Source organism: Carassius carassius, chromosome 35 (genome assembly GCF_963082965.1).
Source record: "Carassius carassius chromosome 35, fCarCar2.1, whole genome shotgun sequence".
Taxonomy (NCBI): domain Eukaryota; kingdom Metazoa; phylum Chordata; class Actinopteri; order Cypriniformes; family Cyprinidae; genus Carassius; species Carassius carassius.
This window is the reverse complement of record NC_081789.1, coordinates 3,636,368-3,645,077: the sequence shown is the minus strand read 5'-3', so window position 1 is coordinate 3,645,077 and position 8,710 is coordinate 3,636,368.

Sequence of the window (8,710 nt, the reverse complement as noted above, 5' to 3'; positions counted from 1 at the left end):
AACTAATATCATATTCGAAATCCCTAAATATGAAAATGCACTTAAAATGTGTGCTTTAGATTTTTAAAGAGATTTACACTGATGATACACGGGGCAACTTTTTGAGCAAATCTGCTGGGTAAATTATTATTATTATTATTATTATTATTTTTTACAAAGTCGCATGGGCACACATCTATTGATAATGGGTCCAAAAAAAAAAAAACTATTATCGGGATATTTTAGATTGGTTGTGTGCCTTGTGTTGGTTGCCCATTGACGGCAACATTGTCCAAAAAGTTGCCCAGTGTACTGTCAGATTTGTTGATGTAGATGTACCAATGTAAAAACAGTTTTAAACACCATATATAACAGAGTGGTGATTGTATTAGGTTTCTTTATTATGTTTGTTCAAGAACATTAACATTAGGTAGTAACATTGTAACATTAGGTAGTATTAGTACAAGTGGATATGTCAGACATTCAGATCATATACTAACAATAGCATAGAAGACACACATTTTAAAACTAAAACATATAAATAATCATGATAATAACCTCACATTCTATGTCTATGTCACATTCAGTGTTTGCATTTCATACAGTTTTATTAGAAAAATAGAAAAAACTATATCTGTACTACTACATATCGATCAAGCTTATCTCACACAGCAATAAACTCAATAAATCATGAATTTGAAACATTTTGTATATAATGTGCATTTCTTAAAATATATACATATATCCATCAAGCTTATAAAATGTCACCTTTTTTGCAATTAAATATAAGCATTAACACATGCATGCTAAAGTTTCTAACGCCGTCCTCTGACAGAGCGTTTCTCCAGCTTCTGAAGAACCTCCCGCACTTTTGAATTTATAATTTCCCATGCACATTGCGAGTGGGACTAGAAAAAAAACACAGAAATATATAGACATTAATATGGATAGATATCTTGACAGTCATACAGACAGATAAATACTTAATAATAGATTACATAAATAGGATCTTACCTTTTTCTTAAGAAAAGCTTCTAATTTGTTGAAGCATGCGGTCACAGGCTCATTTTCAGCATTGTCAGAGTGATGAATCTACCAAAAGAAACGAAGCAAAGACAACATGATTATCATGTTGATAAGGAGATATGTGGCTGTATTGTGCTTTATAACAACACATTTGTGATCCTTACACAGTTGCTGAGGGTGTGACGGGTGTGATGAAGGGCTTCAATGAACGTCTGTGGGTTTGGATTCTCCCTGTACATCGTTTCTGTTTTCTTGACAATGTCGACCAGAAGAACTGCATTATGATCCACCTGTGAAGAGCAAAACATTAATCATTAAAAAAAAAATTTAAACCCAAATATAAAACATTATTTATCTGCAACATATGGTATAAAGGCAGATATACAGTACAAACCATATTGGCCAGATGACGTGGTTCACACAAACTGGCTTCTTCATAATCAAATGCACAGTCGTGAGATATCGCAGTGCCCTTTGAAAACACAAAGCATATCTGTATTTTAAAATTGCACGTTTAGTAGAAATCAGAATTAAGTTGCTTAACGGAAATTTACCATTGAATTTAATGACTGAATGAGATGCTTCCATTTTATGTGTCTTGCGCACTCCTTATGGGCTTCCAGCAGGGATATGCACATGCAGACGATGGTGATTCTAATCCAGAACATATTTTCTGAAATCATGTAATAAATCTTCATTAGTAAGAAAATTGAGAATTGCATTTATGTCAAATACAGTGTATGCAAATCATATGTAACACTTAATGCAGAATGAACAGTTTCTCACCTGCTGTAGTTGTACTGTTTTCCAGTGAGTGCAGCTGAAGCTGAGATGCTGTGAGATGCTGATGTGACATTGTGCTCTGCCTTTTATACCTTGAGAAGTGACACCTGGCATTCCACACTTGTCAGGCTGGGTCAAAATGAAACAGGCCAGAAACACTGACCACACCTGTCAGGTAGGTGATGCCCAATTTCTGGTATTACTTGAGGAAGTTCCTGTCAGTGGAAATCATGGGGGCGTTTTACTGATACTGAGGGCGGCTCATTAGAGCACCGTTGCAACTGTTTTTTCACAGTTTAAATATGATTTCTAGTATAAGTATATTTATATTTTTGTTACAATTTAATTACGTTTTAGTGCATTTTATGCTTGTTTATTGCTTATGCTAGTTTTTATGTTTTTTGTTATCATTTTAGTTAACCATAGTTTTGCATGCACGTTTATGAAATGTATGCTATTCTTATTATAAAATGTAGTTATTATGCTAATTAAATAATTATTAGAAATGAACACAATTAGACCACTGAAAAACAGAATATAACAGGTAGCGAGTACGAGAAGCAGAGAAGTATTACGAGAAAACACCCAGCTGTAACGGTAAAGCATTATTTTATCAGAAGGATAAGATGCATTGTTCTGTTGTGTATGACGTAATTTAAATTCCCTCAGGCACTGAAGGTTCCCCAGCATGTCAAGCTTGTGACGCTTTGTTATGGTGAAAGGTAGCTTGTGCACTGGAAATGAAAATGAAACTGCTCTCACTGTTCATGATGACACAAGAGACTCACTTTAGTGTAACCCAACAGCAGTTGGTGGATATGCGTATACAGCACATTTCTCTCTTAGCCGATTGTACTTAACGGCTTTTTACAACATGCAACATGTTGGCAAAACATATGCACAGCAAAGTAAAAACATTCATTTATTAAGGAGATTATAAATAAACATTGTTTTGCACAAAGCTAGCAAAAAAAAAGTTATTAAGTGTAAATAAGTGTTATTTTCAGGCCTAATCATAGAAATTAATAAAATTCTGAAATCTCAGAAAAAACGATTGAAGTTTCTAGGCCACAAATGTATCTTTGCATGTCTGTTTGTTAACACAAATGTCTAATCAGCCAACTGCAACCTGATTTCATGGTGAAAACGTACCTGTGGGAACTTTTTAGCAAGACGCGAAATACGTACCTCGATGTACATTTCATGACATATTCGATGTGAAATGTCCTCTGGGTGGCGCTAAAAGAGTGTTTGTTTTTCGCCAAAACAGACGAACGTACATATGGCACGTATATTACATTGGTTTTGTATGTGTTCTGACTTGAAATGTTGTTGAGTTGCGCTGTAACTCTAATGCTCTGTGACGTTTTAAAATAACGTCCCATCTGCTCTATACCTAAACTTACCCGACAGTATGAACAAAAGTGAATGTGACATAAAATAATAATAATAATAATACATTTTATTTGTAATGCGCTTTTCTTAAACCCAAAGCGCTACAGTAATAAAGTAATAAATAAAGTAAAACAAAACACCAAAAGCAATACAACAATTCATTATAGAAAGACAGTCTTGAATAAATGTGACTTAATCAACTTTTTAAAATCATCCAACGTTAGTGCATTTCTGACGTGCAGAGGAAGTACATTCCATAGCTTAGGGGCTTTATATGAAAAGGATTTTTCCCCCATGGTCTTTAGCTTGCATGATGGCTGGTTAAGTGAAAGAGAGTTAGTAGAGCGAAGAGAGTGTGATGGAATATAAGGGCTGATGAGTTCACAAAGATACTCAGGTGCAGTCCCATGAAGTGCCTTGTATGTTAAAATAAGAATTTTAAAATCAATTCTCGCATTTACGGGAAGCCAGTGTAATTGTGAAAGAACCGGTGTAATGTGTTCACAAGGAGAAGTACAAGTGAGCACACGAGCGGCAGAATTTTGTATATACTGAAGCTTGCTCAACGATTTAGCTGGAAGGCCAGAGAACAAGGCATTACAATAATCTAACCTAGTTGTTATGAAGGCATGTATACGCCTTTCTGTGTCTGCAAAAGAGAGAAAAGGTCTAAGTCGAGCTATGTTTCTCAGGTGGAAAAATGCAGTTTTAGAGATGTGTTTTATGTGTGCTTCAAATGATAATTGTGAATCAAAAATGACACCAAGATTTCGCACCTGTGAAGTGGGGATTACCGTGCAGGAATCAACAATCAAACTGATCTGCTCGGCCTTACGTGTGGCTGCCACTGTACCAATCCGCATCAGTTCCTTTTTGGAGCCATTCAGCTTCAGGAAGTTGTTATGCATCCAGTTACTGATCTCTGCTAAACAACCACGCAAAGCTATTAATGAGCAATGGACATAAGGACTAGTGGTGATGTAAATCTGCGTATCATCCGCATAGCAGTGATACCCAAGACCATGTTTCCTAATGATCTGCCCAAGTGGAAGCATATAAATATTAAATAATATTGGACCCAATACTGAACCCTGAGGAACTCCCTGTCGAACAGGCACGGTATCTGATTTATAGTTACCCAAGCCAACAAACTGGGCACGTTTCGTTAAATAAGACCGAAACCAATTGAGGACAGCTCCAGAAAGACCCAACCAATTTTCCAGCCTGTCAAGCAGAAGAGAGTGACATATAGTGTCAAAAGCAGCACTGAGGTCTAACAAGACCAAAATACTGTATGCACCTGAATCTGCCATGATAAGAAGATCATTTATGACCCTAATTAAAGCGGTTTCAGTACTATGCCCTATTCTGAACCCAGATTGAAAAGGTTCAAAGAGACTGTTCAGAGCTAGGTGATTATTTAACTGAACAGCCACAACACGCTCAAGAACTTTAGCCAAGAATGGGAGGTTAGAAATCGGCCTGTAATTTGATAAATCAGATACATCACAACCAGTCTTCTTAGGGACTGGTGTAATGGCAGCTATTTTTAGTTCTGGAGGAACAATTCCAGAGGTCAATGACAAGTTCACAATTGAAGTCATAAAAGGGCAGATTGATGCAAGGCAGTTCATGATGACCGAGCAGGGAACCGGATCTAAAATACTGGTTGTAGAGTTCATGGACTTCACTGTACTTATAATAAAATCATCTCCGACCATTTCAAAGTTTGAAAAGGTAGTAGTTGGGAAGTTTGAAGGCTGGATATTAACTAGCTCAAGAGGAGTGATGGTATTTAAAGTGCTATATATATCCTCAACCTTACCAGTGAAATAATGAAGAAACTTATTGCACTGTTCAACAGAGGAATGAACAACGGCCTTAGTCGGTTTGAGAAGATTGTCAACAGTCTTAAACAGCGATTTAGTATTTGTTGCAGCGTTACCAATGATGCTTGAATAGTAGCTCTTACGTGCAGTATTCAAAGCAGAATGGTAAGCAGGCTGTTGTTCAGTGTAAAGAAGCCTGTGCACCGTCAGGCCAGATTTTTTGTACTGCCGTTCTAATTGTCTTCCGGCAGCTTTCATTAAACGTAAATCCGGGGTAAACCATGGACAGGGTTTCCTAAAAGTAACAAGCCGTTCTCGCACAGGTGCGAACTCATCCAAAAGTGAGGAAAGCATGGAATTATAGTGCTCCACGGAGTTAGAAGTGGGAAGCCCAGAGACAAAAGTCGAAAAAAGAGTGAAGTCCATGTGCTTGATGTTACGAAATTTGATAGTGCGCTCAGAAATAGATTGTGAAGACATAACGTTTATGTCAAAAGTAATAAGTCTATGATCACTTATACTCATGTCGATACTATCCAGAGATTGGATACCAACACCAGCAGAACATACCACATCCAATATATGGCCCAGCCTATGGGTCGGAAAAGTAACATGCTGTTTAAAGTCAAAACCATCCAAAATGTCCAAAAAGGTAGCAGTTTTGACACAGTTTGGATTATCAATATGTAAATTGACATCGCCAGTCAAGACCATAGACGGACAGAGTGGTCTAAGAAGTGTCAGCAACTCAGTAAACTCAGAAAAAAATAAAGGATTAGGTTTTGGTGGACGATAAATTAGCAGCACAAGAACAGGTGAAGCACCATTGACTTTAAAAACCAGACATTCAAATGATGAAACAGTAGGAGCATCAATAACATCAAGTGATATATTAGATACAAATATTGCAGCCAAGCCACCACCCTTACCCGAAGCTCGAGGCACGTCAATATATTTATATCCAGATGGGGCAAACATTTTCAAATTAAGATAGTCATTGTCTTTATGCCAAGTTTCACTGAGACAGAGAATATCAATTTTCCTGTCAAGGATAGTTTCAGTGATAAGTGCCGTTTTATTGTTTATTGACCTCGTGTTGAAGTGAGCGAGTCGCATAGTGCTACAGCACACATTCGCCGCGGGTTTTTGAGAGAGAACCTCTGGATAGCGTAGGTTACTATGGCCGATTCCATGGCAACCCGAAGTACGACGCAGCGAGCGCCTGCGGTTAGACCAAAGTGCAGTGACTCCAGCACCGGCAGTAGAGCGACTCTGACGAGAGCCTCTATGATTATAACTAGGCCGGCGGAGGAGCTGCATGGAACGCAAAGTTTGTATGACACTGATATCTGGACGGCCATGGTGTCCCAGGGACAAAAGGTCAGAGAGAGAGTACCTCAGCATGGTGAAGTCCAGAAGTACGGTCCACTGCTTTACGCTGGTTCCTGATAAAATCAGATCGCAAATAATCCAGGTGATCATATGAAGTCGCATGATAACATCCAAGAGTTGTTACACAGCCATTGTACACGGAGAACTTGACGCAACTCCAGTGACTCGTTTGATCTCACACGGAGACAGCAGCAACAGGCAGAGACAGTGCCGGTGAATCACGGCAACCAGATGTGAGCAGAAGCAGATAGACCAGGGGGAAACACTTTAAAACGCTGGCTCAGTAAAGGTAAATATATGGAAATCCAGCAGCAGGTTAAGACTCAGAAGAGTTTAAAATTATTCAGAAGAGTTTAAAACTAATTAAAATAATAAACAACTAAAATACGGCAGGAGAAGTGGCAGCCAAACGTGCACCAACGTCCTCTCCGAAACCGGAAGCCACTGTACAGTGGCTTATTCTCAAAAACACAATCGCAAGCAGTCATTTTTCAATGTCTAATCTTGTTGAACCAGTTCTGTGCCGGCTGAGCTACCAACAGTGGCGGTTCTACACGGAGGCCTAGGGAGGCCCATGCCTCTGTAGACATGTCCCTGGCCACCCCTGTGGCCACCCCCGTGCTGAAAAAAAAATTAATATGATTTTACACGCGAGCGCCAAAAGCGGAACTAATGCGATGCAACGTTCTACATGGGTAAATTAGTGCAGCGCACCCAAACACTTAGGAACTTAATCATATTCATGGATGCAAACATCGCGCTTTTTGGTTCACATCAGTTTGGGTGACTTGGGTCTGATTATAATTTCTCAAAGTCATCTGAAACCATTCCATAGCTTAATGTTATGGACAGAAGACTATTTACATCATTAAATTAAAGTTTACGGAAACCTTGTTTTCCCTCCTCTGCGGCTGTCAATCATTCTCCATTCAGTATTCAAATAGTGCGCACCTCGTCCATTTACAGCAGGATGCATGGTAAAACTCTCCAATATTATATACTCACATTATAATGCTTGATCTGTAGATTAAAAGGCTGTGGATTTGCATAAAATGACTTTATTTTGTGTATTTGTACTCTATGTTTGTTGCTGTTTTTAAACGACTCGCTTGTGCCTGTTAGATCACACACATCACAAGGACTATGAGTCAGTATCAAACGCGCAATAACTGGAATTAAAAAATGTGAAGAAACAAATGATCAATAAACTGTTGGACAGATATACAATAGGATTTGTGCGCTCGATATTTCTTCACTTTGTGCAGTGAACTTTTAAATGTTTTAAAAGCCGTAAACTTTTAAAATCACTTTGTGAGCTCAGTTTTGAAGCGTTTCATATTATCATGGTTTTGCGCACTGAAAGATTATTAAAAGCTTATTATATTTTTAGCCTGCACAATACATTTAAAATAAGCATAATTTAATTGTATATTATTTCTGTGTAGTGTAGTGTAGTGTAAGCATTATACATATATACACTTCTGAATTCTTGACATTCATATATAAATATAAAATTGTGAAATGTATGATTGAATTTTATAAGAGTACTAATAGTAATTTGTTTTTATTAACATGTTTAGATTGTATAAAATTACTGTGCAGATTTTTTCAAGAATTACTTTTTGCATTTATTTGCATTACATTTAAATAAAATATGTTGCCATTTTTAATGTGCCCCTCTGGTTAAACACTGGCCCCTCCTTGGCCCCCCCTAGTTAAATTTGTCTAGAGCTCGCCACTGGCTACCAAACAAGCTTGTTATGTCCAGAAAGCGAAACATATGGAGCTGTAATCTCCTTTGCAAGCAGGAAAAAAGCACATGGATTTCGATATTCGCAGATCGGTTTTCAGAAGGTGTCAGGTTTCAGGTTATTTTGACAAGTATTAAAGCTGCCTTCACATGCTATTGTAATTATTGTAAATACGTTTCTAATCGGAAATTAGACGTGAACACCTCTCATCTCTGAGTTGGGCGGGCCATAAACTTTAGGCATGGTGGAGGGGACAACCATTGCTGCTGTTCTATATTAGTTTTTTCCCAACAAATACATCACTTTGTCTTGTTGCTAAAGTAGTGTACTGATAGGTTATATATGACCAGTCATTCAAAGCCTCCTTCAAGACTGTTGAAAGACCATTTCAGGTGACTACCTCTTGAAGCTCATCAAGAGAATGCCAAGAGTGTGCAAAGCAGTAATCAAAGCAAAAGGTGGCTGCTTTGAAGAACCTAGAATATGACATATTTTCAGTTGTTTCACACTTTTTTGTTATGTATATAATTCCATATATAATTCCACATGTGTTAA